This window comes from Oryctolagus cuniculus, chromosome 13 (genome assembly GCF_964237555.1).
Source record: "Oryctolagus cuniculus chromosome 13, mOryCun1.1, whole genome shotgun sequence".
Classification (NCBI taxonomy): domain Eukaryota; kingdom Metazoa; phylum Chordata; class Mammalia; order Lagomorpha; family Leporidae; genus Oryctolagus; species Oryctolagus cuniculus.
The window spans coordinates 10,487,622-10,502,799 of record NC_091444.1 but is presented as its reverse complement, the minus strand read 5'-3'; the positions used below and the strand labels follow the sequence as shown (position 1 = coordinate 10,502,799).

General features: G+C 39.6%; 1 pseudogene; it reads left to right on the top strand.

Annotated features, from left to right (window-relative positions):
- Nucleotides 1–543: 543 nt before the first annotated feature.
- The window catches only part of LOC100340941 (polypeptide N-acetylgalactosaminyltransferase 11-like), a 141,924-nt pseudogene continuing 127,289 nt past the window's right edge, over nucleotides 544–15,178 (top strand).

Sequence of the window (15,178 nt, the reverse complement as noted above, 5' to 3'; positions counted from 1 at the left end):
CCCCTTCCTGGAGGCTAACTGAGCAGAGGGCACCAGGGAGGGAGCAAGGCCTTGCTGGTCAAGGCTCTGCTCTCCCACGTCACTTCTGTGGTCAGTCATTGCCAGACGACTCAGAAGGACAGCTTGATAACTGAGGTGGAGAAACGGGCCCCATCTCTTGGTAAAAGGTAGGGGGAGGGGTGGCCAGAGTCCTTGGCAAGAGTGGAAGACACAGGGAATTAATGACCATTTTATGTAAACCCCAAAATACGCTTGTACGAAACATGAAAATGATACAAGCACCTTGTAAGCTACTTACAAGTAACACTGCCTACCTACCCCATATTGGTCACCTATTTTATGAAAATTACTAAATGACTTTCATATTTCCAATTAAATGTGACACCATCGTAATTCAACAATCTTCATTCCTCTGAAGGTCATATGATGTGCTAAGTTAAAGCTTTACAGTTACAGATACACCAACATAAGGCCTATTGATCTTTGGACTTCCAAATATAGGCAGGGGCTGCAGGATACCCTGTCACAGTCTGGGCAGAAGCCATGGGCAGAAGGTCCAGGAGAGCCCACGGACAGAAGGCGTCAAAAAGCAACAATGATGCAGTGTTTGAAGATGAGGGGTTTACCTTGGAGAATGGGGACTGCATACTTGAACAAGGTAAGAAGAAAAACTAAGGGGACAGTGCTATGGCCCAGTGGGTTAAGGCCCTGGCCTGAAGCACCGGTATCCCATGTGGGCACCGGTTCTAGTCCAGGCTGCTCCTCTTCCTATCCAGCTCTCTTCTATGGCCTGGGAAAGCAGTAGAAGATGGCCCAAGTCCTTGGGCTCCTGTACCCACGTGGGAGACCCGGAGGAAGCTCCTGGCTCCTGTCTTTGGATCGGCGCAGCTCCGGCCATTGGGGCCATCTAGGGAGTGAACCAGTGGATGGAAGACCTCTCTCTTTGTCTCTACCTCTCTCTGTAACTCTGTCTTTCAAATAAATAAAAATAAGACTTTCAGCAGGAACTTTCCTGCACCTGATCTACCTGACAGTCATAGAAACAGGAGAGCTCAGAGGTTCGTGAACACCTCCACAAATCCACACACTCACACAGAGAAACACTCACACACACACTCTCACCTGCATCCCATGTGAGTGCCAATCAAATCCTGGCTGCTCCACCTCCTACCCAGCTTCATGATAACAGGCCTGGGAAAGCAATGGAAGACAGCCCAAGTACTTGAGCCCTGGTCACTTGTGGGGGAGACCAGGTAGAGTTCCTGGCTCCTGGGTTTGGCCTGGACCAGCCTTGACTGCTGTGGCCATTCGAGGAGCGCGAACTAGCTGATGAAAGATCTCTTTGTCTCTCTGTCTCTCCCTCTCTCTTTCAAATAATTAATTTTTTAAAGAATATGTGAAGAACATGAATAGTTTATACAGAGAAAATAGCAATGCTTTTTAGGCATGTGGGAAAACCTAACTTCAACCATATTAAGAAATGTGTAAGTAAGCTGGGAAATGCCCAAGCAAGTCATTAGGTAAAAGGAAATGTAGGTTGAATGAGAGGAAAAAAGGTGGGATATTAGATGCTCAGGTCAAGTCTAAAATTTTCCAGGGCCTGGATAATAAGCAGAGTATTTATTCATTTGCTCATGTATGTATTCATTAATCGAACAAACATTTTTCAAAGTATTTCTTGAGATTTTATTGTGTATTAAGTGCAAGATCTTCACCTTGAGGGAGCTTGCATTTCGGGGAAGGAGAATCAATACATTAAAATAGAATTAACACCAGCGAGCAGAAATTACTTTGCACCAGGTTTCCAGCAGGGAGCAATGCAGACAGCAGATAAAGGGAGAGGTGAGACTGCCATGAGAAATCTGAGACGTGAACACTCTCAAGTTAACTGAAGAAAAAGAAAATTCACACGCAACCATGAAGAACTGCCCCATCCTCCACGCCCTCCACTGACATACCCCCTTGCTTCCCACACTCTGAATTCAGATTGAATGAAAGGAGCATCAGGGCATACGGAAGAGAGAGAAAGGCTAGAGAGGGCATATTTTGGTGCTATATTTATTCCAAAAGACTAAAACAGTATTAGTTTGTCATGTGAAGAAACAGAATTAAGATAAAGCCTAAAGAACAGAAGTTAGCCATCATCCCCCAGAACTTGCACCTCATTCTGCAAGGCTGCACCTGAAGCAAAAGCCCCCCCAGCCACAGGACGGTCTCCGCACCTGTTCCCTCTTCCAGTACCTTCATGAGGGCCTAGGGACCTCAGCACCCTCCAGCCTCTCCTGTCTATACTTGCCCCTTCAAACTTAACGCCGAGTCTCATGTCCATCACTTCCACTTTCCAGCTTAGCTGCATATTTGCTCACTGCGTCCTCTGAACCTGGAAGTCACACCCTTATCTTCCTTTTTTCCTGGAAATAGCCACTCATCCTATTTTGACTCCCTCCATCATAAAGTCACTCTCCATCTGGTCTCCCCAATTCCTCTCTGCCTACGTTTTCCACAGGACACACGTTACAGACTCTTTTATTTACATATGCGCCTCTCTGCCCCCCTAATTAAGAGTATGCTTAGTCACCTTTTTTATCTATCTATCTATATATATATAAAGATATACACACACACACTATACATGTACACACACACACACACACACTATATATGTGCTATATATATGTACTACATATATAGCATGAAATACTACTCACCCATAAAATGAAATTTGTCTTTTGCAACAAAATGGATGCAACTGGAAGCTATTATATTTAGTGAAATAAGCCAGTCCCCCAAAAACAAATACTGTATGTTTTACCAGATCAGTGCTAACTAACAGAGCACAAAAATAATGTGATGTATATGAGCAAAACTGACATTTTGAGATTCATTGATCCTTACTGTCCTTGTCTCTAGTGTTGAGGAACAGTGTTAGCTTTGGCTTACTATTTGCTGAATTCCTTACTTAGTGTAGGTTAATCTTATGAATAAAGTAAACTGAAAGCAGATAATTGTAAAATAAAAAAATCTTTATTTGAACATATCTTAAGAAGCAGGCACTCTCTTAATACATAAAAGTGTATAATTCCTAAATATTTCACAATTTAGGAAAAACAGGTTCTTTGTGGATGATGCCTAATAATTCTGTCTAAAAGGGTCAACTAATCAAATAATATGTAAACAATTTTTATGTTAAAGAATCACAACGATTTGAGGCCAGAGCTAGCGTTGAAAACACACAAACTCATGCAGGCTCAAATCAATCTATATCTAAAAGTTCTCAAAGTGGAAAATTAAAGTGGAATGCTTACAAAAGTCCTTAAAAATCAGACAGAATATCAATTTATATTCAATATATTATAAAATGAAAAAGAATTTAATAGTATTATGTGTTAAATGTGTTTAAATGTATATACTAGTTTTAGATACTGACATTTAAATGACTAAGCCTTAACTGCATGGAAATAAACTTATCCAACCTACTTTAATCCTTGAGAATACCAGTTACACACAGAAGTTGTGTTTCTGTAGCTTTTCAAGCTGTCCTTAAATTAAGGACTTTAGAAGAACAGAGAGATGAAAGCAAGAAGAGACAACTTCAATAGCTACCAAGACGCCACAAACTCGCTATCCCAAAGGATATGGTCAGAGTTATGTTGGCAAGAAAAAAAAAAAAAAAAAGAGGAATCCAATTTCCACCTCCACATTCCTATTTGTAATTTCTGGGAACCTTGGAAACATTGAACATGAAAAAGAAAAGCAGGATAAATATTAACTGTTTTCTTTTTAAAAATAAATCATGCTACCCTGGCAATAACATGAGAAAATGAGGCAACTGTCAAATCTGTCTCCTTCTATGGGTGCCTTATTTATTTCCATATCAAAATAGTATCTGAGTCCAAAGTTTTAAGCTTATTAACAGTAGACACCAGGCCCTTTTTGTACTTGGAAATTTTCTGCCTGAATCCAAATAGCATTTCCATCAATCTTTGAGACTCTGATCTCAAAACGTATGTGAGCATGTGTGTATGGCTATATTAGTTCCTGCAAACCCCCACCACGTTCCAGAAAAAGTGAGTATTGGAAGACAGAGGGTGCTTTCTCAGCGCAGTGGGGTGAGGAACCTTGGGACACATGACTGAAGAAAGGGCAGAGAGCTGAATTTCTGATTTAGAAGGGATGAGAGAGAGACTCGAGGAAAATGCTGCTGGAAGCATGCTGAGAGGAGGAGCAGGATCCAGGTAAACACGAGAGGTTGCATGGCTCAGGGCTCAGGGTGGAACAGAGCACAGAGATGCTCATGAAGATCTCGTGAAGTTAAAGTTGGCTTCCTGTTGTGTGGTCAACATTCTCCTCTGTCTCACGCCAAGAAATTTTCATTAAAATCTCTTTCCTCTTCATGTTTAGGAAATAAATTTCTTATGACTGTAAGGGCATGGGGCTTGAATACTACTTCAAGAATGAAAAATAGGGGGCGGCACTGTGGCACCAGCATCCCATATACGCACCGGTTCTAGTCCCAGCTGTTCCTCTTCCGATCCAGCTCTCTGCTATGGCCTGGGAAAGCAGTAGAAGATGACTCAAGTGCTTGGGCCCCTGCACCTGCATGGGAGACCCCAAAGAAGGTCCTGGCTCCTGGCTTCAGATCGGCTCAGCTCTGGCCATTGCAGCCATCTGGGGAGTGAACCAGTGGATGGAAGATTTCTCTCTCTTTCTCTACCTCTCTCTGTAACTCTGTTTTTCAAATAAATAAAATAAAAATATAAAAAATGAAAAACAGGAGCTGATGCTATGGTGCAATGGGTTAAAGCTACAGCCTGAAGCATGGGCATCCCATATGGGCACTGGTTCAAATCCTGGCTACTCCATGTCTGATCCAGCTACCTGGTAATGTGCCTAAAAAAGCAACAAAGAATGGCCCAAATTCTTGGGCAACTGCACCCACATGGGAGACCAAGAGGAAGCTCCTGGCTCCTGGCTTCAGCCTGGCCTAGAACCATAGGTATGGCCATTTGGGGATTTGGGGAGTGAATCAGCAGATGGAAGATCTCTCTCTCTCTCTGTCTCTCTCTCTCTCTCTCTCTCTTTCTCTAACAACTCATTTCAAATAAATAAATAAGTATTTAACGAAAATGGAAAACAGAGGCTGCAGCTAAGATTACCAGTACCTGTGGAGTTTTTCTAAAGCTATGTTTCACTGCACCATCTCTGAAGGTAGCTACCTTCAAGCTACCTGACATCTACAATGTTAGAACAAAACAAATAACTCTGTGCCTCCAAAAGTGTTCGATATTTTGGTGAAACGTCTCAATTTAAAGGAAAAAAACTACTTAATCATATTTAGGCAAAACCTAATTCTTTGCCATCTACCTCTTAGTTCCCTTTCTAATTATACAGCAACAATATATTGTATCCATCAAAAATACATTAAGGCTATTGTGATCCTCAAACCCTTAGGATTTAAAAAAATAGTTCAGAATATTTCACCATTCTCAGAGCATAAAATTTTACAAAAATAATCAGAAAAGTGTACAATAACTTTGTTATTTAGAGAAGTAGATGACACTCAACAATAGACAAGCCCACTTTGAAGTGGATAAATGGTGAAATAGTTCCAAGCTACAGCCCTGGAGAAGTTGAGTGAGGATACACAGAAGATGAGAGATCTCCCATGTCTCATCCAATGAGCTATACATTGCAGCTTTGACCTTAAAGCACAACTTCTCCACCATATCAAAAGTGGTTGAAAATAGCTCTCAACATTGTCAGTAACCCAGACACAGAATATCAGAGGGTAACTGCAAAAGTTCATGGAAAATGGACCTAGTACAAAACATTTCAAAATCCATACACGTTCTTTCTTAATATGCTTTTTTTTTGTGAGCTTTTTGAACAACTCTAAAATGCATGGATTTCAAAATTGTTTTGTACCAAAATAAACATCTTTTAATTCCATTTCACATGAACTCTTGGAAAAAATCTTATAGACAATAAATTTAGGTTTATACAGACTGTAAAAATGCATTTTCAGAAAACATAACGATAGTGACAAATAGTATAGTGTAGTAAAGTAGTTTTGGCCTGTTAATCACCCTATATCTGTTTCTTCATTTGTAAGTATGAGCAAAAATAATGACATCTACCTGGAAACACTCCTGTGTCAAATGAGAAAACATGTAAAACACATTTCACATTCCATAATTTTCCAAAAAGAGCTCAAATATATTCTCACATTTTATCATCACAATATTCAATATAATTACCTGTTTTTGTAAACTCTGTGCTTCTAAAGATTAGGAATCGTGTCATATTCATAGATAATATAAAAATACTTATCAAGCATTTCTTGAACAAAATAAACTTGGAGTAGAGAATTTTTAAAAAATTTTATTTACTTTTACTTATTTGACTAGAAGATAGACAGAGAAAGATCTTCCATCTTCTGAGCCACAACCCCCTGCCCCCACCAACGCTTGCAATGGCTGGGGCTAGACCAGTCCAAAACCAGGACCCCAGACTCAGTCCAGGTCTCTCACAGGGGTGACAGAGACCCAATGACTTGAGTTATTATCTGCTGTCTTGCAAAGTGTGCATCAAATGAAGCTGCATCAGTAACAGAATGGCAACTTGAACCCAAACACTCTGCTCAGGGACACAGGCATCCCAGGTGGCATCCTGCCCACTGCGCCAAACACCAACCCCAAAGAGCTTTCTTTAGGAATAATAAGAAAAAATAATTTAAAAATTCATTATGGACTGCATTAAGCAGCAAAAGTGTGGTATTTGCAGAATAAAATCACATGTTAGTGTCAAATGTGTCACATTTAATCACACCTGGTCCAGACATTTTTATCAGCACCTTACTGAGAAATGAGCAGAAGTGCGCATCTGTGATAGACCGCATTACTGCTCACAGTAGTGGCCCTCCCTCCCTTCTCCCCACCACTGAATCTCTCACTGTGCAGGAACAGTCATTCCCATGCAGCTGAACTCAGATTTGAAATACGAAAGACACATGTCTGAGCTAGACCTTAAATGTTACAGCTCCCGATCTGCCGTCCTACCCACCGCCACCCCCCGTTACCCCGTGTCCTGAGACCAACAATACCCCAGACAGAACCAGGCAGTCAGTCTACATTCAGGCGTGAAGACAAAACAATGCAGACAAAGTGTCACCCTATGCTAGACAGTAAGACAAGAAATAATCCTGGACGCGTACAGCAACTAAGATGTCCACGTTGCCTGTTTCCAAAGCAGAGCTTAGCCTACACTAACTGAGAGACCAGGAAATCCTCAACGAACGTGTTTGTCAGCAACACGAAAAACCAGCAGCTTCTTGGACTAATAATAATACATACGTATATACTTCTGTTTTGTACTTCATATATACATAGCTTTACTTTGTATTTTATATACACAGTTTTAAGAGTATAATGATACCTCCTACCATACCCTCCCTCCCATCCACCCATCCTCCTCCCTTCCTTATTTTTTCTTTCAATTATTTACAATGACATACTTTCAATTTATTTTATAATCACCAGTTTAACCCTCCACTAAAGAATTCAACAAGTAGTAAATGGAAAAACCACTGCTCCTCAAGAGTATAGACAAGAGCTATAAATAATAATCAAATCTCTAAGTTTCAATTTCCCTCACACATTTTTGAACTCTGTATATTAGTTATCACAAATAAGGAAAAACATTTTATAAGAAAATATCTATGATTTTCATTCTATGTTATGAATTCATGTATTCTAAACTAGTTACTCATGTATTTTCAGAAAATTTTTCAAAAATCTTCCAGATAATACTAAATAAACAGCAGCACTTTATTGCTAACCAGATTTTAGTATGTGGGATGGGTGACACATATATTAGGAGTCTCCTTAAAGAATATGTTTACATAAGGTTTTTTTCTCAGTATGTTACTAATCTTCAATGTCAATGATATATAATTACATGTATACCATATCTAGTTCTCACAATGACTAAAGAGGTTTATATAAAGATAGGACAAAAAAAACACAAAATATTATATTTCCTTTTAGTTACATATATAACACTTATAGAATCATCCAATGTAACATTTTTTAGAATTTTATAGTTTTTTTCCAATTTATTCAAATATTTTTGCTGCTCTTATCCTCAATTCTCTTAGTTCAAATTGAAATGGACTGCATTTTTCCCTGTTTGCAATATAAAGGATGAAAAATCTTTTTGGACTAATGATGATATGTACATACAGTCATTCAAGTAAGCAAAGTAATTCAAGTAAAGTCAGGTCATACAGCCCAGAAATGGAGAATTCCACTTAACTACCTTATAGTAATAATCTCCAAAATTAAAAAATCAACAGAAAGCATACTTTACACAATTATTTTAAATATGATTTTATGATTCTTTGAAAACCCAGAAGAGCCCCATAATTTGCATGGTGCCTTTGAGATAGTCTGTAAACATCATCCATCACTGTAGTGTAAGTATGCAAAACTGCCAGTTACCAGACTGTGCTGTGAATTAAATGATTAAAAAGTGAAGTAAAAGCAATAAAAATGGAAGTTTGCTATTTTGTAATTACTAATCTGTTACCAGGAACATTTAAAAGCTTAAATGATGTAGACTTTAAAAGCCGTCTCCAAGGTAAGCTGTGTTAGTACCAGAATGTTCACATTTTTCTTTCTAAAAGCCCTAGTTTTCCAGATTGTCCTGTTTTTCCCAGAGATCTATCCTTTCTGGTCCATAAACATACAAAAAGGAATTTGTTCCATTTGCCTTCTCAAGTATCGCTCAATAATAACATCAGCCAAGAGCTGGGTGAGATGCTCTGGTAAGGATGAGATTATTCAATGAAGTGACTGATCTTTCACAATGATTCAATTTGTACCACTGGGTCAATCCAAAGGAGCACAGGAAATCTGTCCGTATTACAAACTTTCCCTGGGGCAGTTCTACAATATCTACACTTCACCACTTACTGCAGAGACAATTCACATTCACCGCTGACTCAGAGCCATCCACACTTGGTGATTTGTATTGGCACTCTTCTAATTCTAAAAGGTGGAATGTCCTTGTAAAACACTTCAATGATCAACACAAGCAAATATAACCAAAAACGCTTGAGAAAATCTGAAGGATCCAATAGCACTGAAGAACAAATTCAAAAAACCTTTAGCCAGATTTCACAGAATCATTAAATTTCTTCTAGACTCTTTTGGTCAATCTGTCACGCATGATAGAAATCATGACAACTTGTCGAGTGAACCACACACAGATTACTGACAAAAGCCAACACAGTCCATTATTGTTAGTAAAAACTGTAATCAATACACAATTCTTCTTAAGTGCTGAAACTTAACTAAAAAGTGATCACTGTTAAATATAAGAGTGGGAGTAAGAGAGGGAAGAGATGTGTAATTCAGGACATGCTCAAGCTGACTTATCTCAAACGGTAGAGTTAGAAACATACCAGGGGATTCCAATTCAATCCCATCAAGGTGGCATGTATCAGTGCCATCTCACTAGTCCCAGTGATCAATTTCTGTTCACAATTGATCATAATGATAGGACTAAGAACCAAAGGGATCACATAAACAAGAATAGTGTCTGCAAATACTAGCTGATAGAATCAAAAAGGGAGAGAATGATCCAACATGGGAAGTGAGATACACAGCAGACCCATAGAATGGCAGATGTCCTAAACAGCACTCTGGCCTCAGAATCAGCCCTTAAGGCATGTGGATCTGGCTGAAAAGCCCATGAGAGTATTTCAGGCATGGAAAGCCAAGACACTCTGGCAAAAAAAAAAAAAAAAAAAAAAAAAAAAAAAAAAAAAAAAAAAAAAAACACTAAATGAAAGTTCTCCACGAGTGAGATCCCAGTGGAAAGAATGGGTCATCAAAGGAGGTACCTTTCTCTGAAGGGAGGAGAGAACTTCCACTTTGACCATGGCCTTGTCTAAATATGATCAGAGTCAGTGAACTCAGGGGGCTTCCATAGCCTTGGCAGCTCATGACAAGAGCCTAGGGTGATTACTGATGCCATAAACAAGAGTGTCAATTTGTTAAGTCAACAACAGGAGTCACTGTGCACTTACTCCTCATGTAGGATCTTTGTCCTTAGTGTGCTGTACATTGAGATTTAATGCTATAACTAGTACTCACACAGTATTTTTCACTTTATGTTTCTGTGTGGGAGCAAACTGTTGAAATCTTTACTTAATGTATGCTAAACTGATCTTCTATATTTAAAGAGAATCGAAAATGAATCTTGATGTGAATGGAAGGGGAGAGGGAGTGGGAAAGGGGAGGGTTGCGGGTGGGAGGGGCGTTATGGGGGGGAAGCCATTGTAATCCATAAGCTGTACTTTGGAAATTTATATTCATTAAATAAAAGTTAAAAAAAGAAAAAAAAAACAGTATTTTTAGGGCATATATAGCCAGAGCTACCATTTGGCTTTCTATTTTTGTTGTGGTTTCCCTTTCCCTCCATTACAATTTATGATTTACTTCTCATTCATTTCTCTCCACTTTAGTGACCATAGAGAATAGACTTTAATTAGTTCATATTCACCACTCTTTTTACTTTGTGTTTTACTGTAGATGATAGTAAGACAAAATGCTCAACAAAATAGAGGAAGTCATGGTGCATACAGTCCCTGGAAATGAGGGGCATCCCTGAACTGCTTATATTTCCCCCAGAGTTGGACTCATGTTCCTGGAAGAGGATGATTTCTTCCCTTGCTACTAGAAATCACTGCCAACAAGACTCAGTGTTACTCATGGTCTTGCATTAATTGCATTGCTCTTGTGTGATGGCATTGGATAAACGACGTAGGATCAAAGTTCAAAGGGAAGCTTGTGGTCTTTCTCCACTGACCCTCTTGTCTCCGAGGAGAAAGTGTGACGCCATGGTAGAACACATTATAAAACATGATGTGTAGATACTTCAGAAAGTTTACAGGAAGTGGAACTAAAAGATACATTTATTTTGTTAAAAAAATTTTGACATTCATATAGTTTTTCATAATATGTGTTTCTGATCATCTTTTTTGAAGACACATGTATGCATGAATGTCAATTCTTTTGTACCAAAATAACCTTTCCTTTTAATTCCATCTTCCATGAACTTTTGAGGTACTCTCATACACACATACATACACATATATAAATATAATCTGCCCCACAGGAAACTCAATCTATCTGTAAGATATTATTGATAATGTAAAGCACCCCATTTTTAATTGTATCTCCTAAAGACACAGGCAAATATTTCATTTCTATAAAATGTTTCTTTGTATTTAAGGTTCTTGTGTTCTGAAATCACAAAACCAAATGACCCCAGTTATGCAAGCTCATTTCAAATTGTTATTTGATGAAGACACCTTTTTCCGGAGGTGCCGCCATGGGCATCAGATTTTAATGATGTCGACATTGCACCACATTGACAACTGAGTCATGGCTGTAAGAAGCTCAGCTCCAAAAAGGAACTCACAGATCAAACGATGAGCAGAAATTATCTTTGCTTCTAATGTAGGTCGCCAGTATTGCATCACAAGAGAAACCTGACTTTGTAAAATCATAGGTTTAAAGGGAAATCAAGAGCTGTGAATGGGAGGCAGAATAATGAAATTGGAAGGTTAAAACTACCTGTGAAGAGAATCTGCATCCTGTAGTTATTAGCCCAAAAGCCTAAATTTAAAAATCCATTGTCAAGTTTACACACAACAAAACATTAGAGCAGCAAATAACTTCATGTAACATCAGAAGGAAAGGATGAGCATAACAAGAAGGAGTAAAGTTATAAGGTCACATTCTACAACAGACTGAAAGGACCAGTGACAGAGCGGTAGGCATTTCCCCTGCCCACTTCAGGATGCTCTCTGATGAGATTACTTCCTCTATGACATTCCGATAAAAATCCAGAATATCTCCGGTTCAGAAGTCGAAACAGCAGTCTTCGTATTCCTGCTATACGTTACTTCATCTCCGTGAAACTCATCAATAAAGTGAGGATGACAGTGCCTCCAAAGTGCTTGTGAACATCACACAAGATTAGATGTTAAACTTGGTCTATGAAACATAAGGCAACTTATTCTAAATATAAAATCATCTCAACATACTATTAGTTGGGCAGAAGGGAGTCTTGGCGCTTCTCAGAAGTACTGCTGTCCCCAGGAGCTGCCAGCTGACCTCCTTTCGTGGGGACCTGGCTCGTTAATCAGTACCCTGGTGTAGGCAGACAAGCCTCAAGCTGGCCCTCTTCCCTTAGGCCCAGCGTGAATAGCAAAGTAAGGCCTGGAACTGTACCTAACTGTCTGTCTTGCTCACTTTAGAAGTCTCTGCACTGCCTTTGTTTCTCCCAAACAGCATTTTTCCTTCTTTTTTCCTTCCTTCCTTCTCTCCTTCCTTTCTTGACAGAAAAAGAGGGCACTCTTCTATTGGTTCACATCCCAAATGCCTGCAATGGCACCCAGGGCTGGGCCAGGCCAAAGCCAGGAGCTGAGGGCTGAATCTGGGTCTCCCCCATCGAGTTCAGAAACAACCACTTTAGCCATCACTGTGGCATCCCAGGGTCTGCATCAACTGGAATGGAGGGCAGGGCTGGGACTCTCTCCAGGCACTGTGAAATGGAATGCAGCTGTCCCAAGCAGAGTTGTCTTAACCTCTAGACCAAACACCTGACCGCCTTCTTAGTCTACACGTCAGCCACCATCACGGTATTTATTAACCCAACAAACTATCTTGGGAGGGGAGCAATTTCAGGAGGTATTTACTGTACTTTTCAAGTCGTGAGAGCCTCTTTAGCCAGACATCTCACATCCTATCCTGTCACTGTGGTCACTTGGGTCATTTAAAAACAATTAATTCCCATTCAGACATGGCCACTAAAACACATCCCTCAACTTACTTATTTCCTGCACCTTGCTGGTCTGCATGCTAACAATCAATGTACACAATCCATATTATGTGGAATCTGGGCCTCCGTTACAGACAGATGCAATCTCGTTATCAAGAAAGGTTAAACTAGTTCATTTGCCTTATTTTAATCAGAATCAAGTATGTATGACAAGCTGAGGCAAATCATCGCTGCTCAGGGGGTTGATGAAGTATATTTCTTCTCACCTCAGACTGTTTGTTTTTCAGTTCATTAGGAAGCTCTCAGGAACACTGCATATACTCTCAGTGTACTTTCTTTGAAGCAGGGAATTAACACTTAGCATTTCTTCAAGGTTGAGTAAGACAGATTTATGCAGCACTCTCCCCACACTCCTTCTGCTCCTGTCGCCTGCCCAGAACACATCTCTGCTTGTCGATCTAAGGCACCGTGCGGAGAATATTTAACAAGCAAACTACTGGAGAATGTGAATTCAGTCCCCCAGAATCAGCAAGGATACAAGACACCACCCCAAGAAAAGCACACTTAAATCTACTGTGTGGTAGAGAATATCAACAGGCTATGGGGAGGGGGGAATTAAATTATCACTGCCTTAGAAACAGATGTCATGAAAGGTGAAGTATAATTTCTAAAATTGGTCAAAATTAGGAACGCGATAGTCAACACTCACATAACATCTCCTACAGGTCATCCTGAACTCCAGATACAAATATCGTTCCAAATCTTTCTGTAAAAAACGTTCTGGGGGCAGGCATTTCGCCTAGTGGTTACGATGCCAGTTATGAAGCCCACATGCCATATTGGAGCCCCTGGATGCAATTCCAAGTTCCAGCTCTTGACTGCAGGTTTCAGCTCATGCAGGTCCTGGGAGGCAGTGGCAGTGGCTAAGTAATTGTGTTCCTTCCACCCATTTGAGAGGCCTGAACTGAGTTCCTGGCTCCTGGCTTTTGTTCCCAGCTTGGCCCAAGGTTGTTTCATGCAGGAAAGTGAACCAGCAAAAGGGAATACGCACACCTCCTCTCTTCCTCTCTCTCTCTCTCACTCTCTCTCTCTGTGTCTCAAATTTTTAAAAAATATTCTACTCATTTGACATAACATAATATGATGCAATTATCTTCCCATAAAGATTAGATGTTGGTGGTGAAACATGTTTACTTATCCTGGTAAATTTTAATTTAAAGCTTTTGTTGGCTTTGTTTTGCTTTTAACATTGAAATAGAGCTGCTTATGCTGTAAACCTATGTCTATAGTAGATGATAACACTTTGTTCTCCTCAAAGATTAATATAAGATAATAGAACAGAAAATAATAGATGGTGTGATAGAATCAAGAATCCAAGGAAGACAGATCAAGTCAATAGTATTATAAAATTAAACTGCATTTAATCAGCTAATTAATTCTATTAAAGAGCTTATCAATTAAGTAGCATGCAAAGAGTTTTAATCAAGAAAATCTTCCCATATTCTCTCCTGAGAAGAAACCAAAAATTGTTTGAGAAAATCAACAAATCAGAAAATATAGCTACCTCCGGCAGATACACTGAAGGATCAAGAAAAGAGCATGCAACAATTACAACTAAAGAACCAACAGTTAATAAAAACATAACATTTGGTGTAGCACAACTCTATGTTCTCCAGTAACTTCCAATAATTATGTAAGAAGTTTTTATTCAATAACAGCCGCTGTCATTTCTTGATTGGTTCTTATGTGCAGGATGCTATGCTAGATGCCAGAAAAACAGTGGCAGAGTCCCTAGCCCTATACGCTCTACATATCATAGGGATGACAGATGAGTAATTAATACAACGCAGCACCAAGAGACGCTGCCACAGTGTTATCAAATATTTATGACTTAGTCTGTGCTATGCAGTCCCACCAATGGAAAACAGATGAAGACAATCCAAGATAATCCACACGAAGCATGTGGCAAGGCCAATGGCACAAAGTAAGCTCTCAATACAAGTTGTTGCTATTATTAAAAAAAAAAAAGTTCTGTGGTAGCTGCAGAAGGAGAGGACATGAGCACTACTATAAATTACAACTAGTACATTATTTTGAAAAGTGACAGACGTCTAAGGTAGTGCATATGCCGTTTTGAAACTATCAAAGTCACATCTTCCCTCCTCCGTGTTTATATTTTTTACACTTAAAGGTTGATTGACATTTAACCAAGCCAGGAGGAGCTGGAGGACATCCCAGGCAGGAGTCACACGGTGGGAGAAGAGAAAGGGGAGCGAGAACTCACTCTGAATGGAGGTCAGGGCAGAGGAGTCCCAGTAGCAGGCAC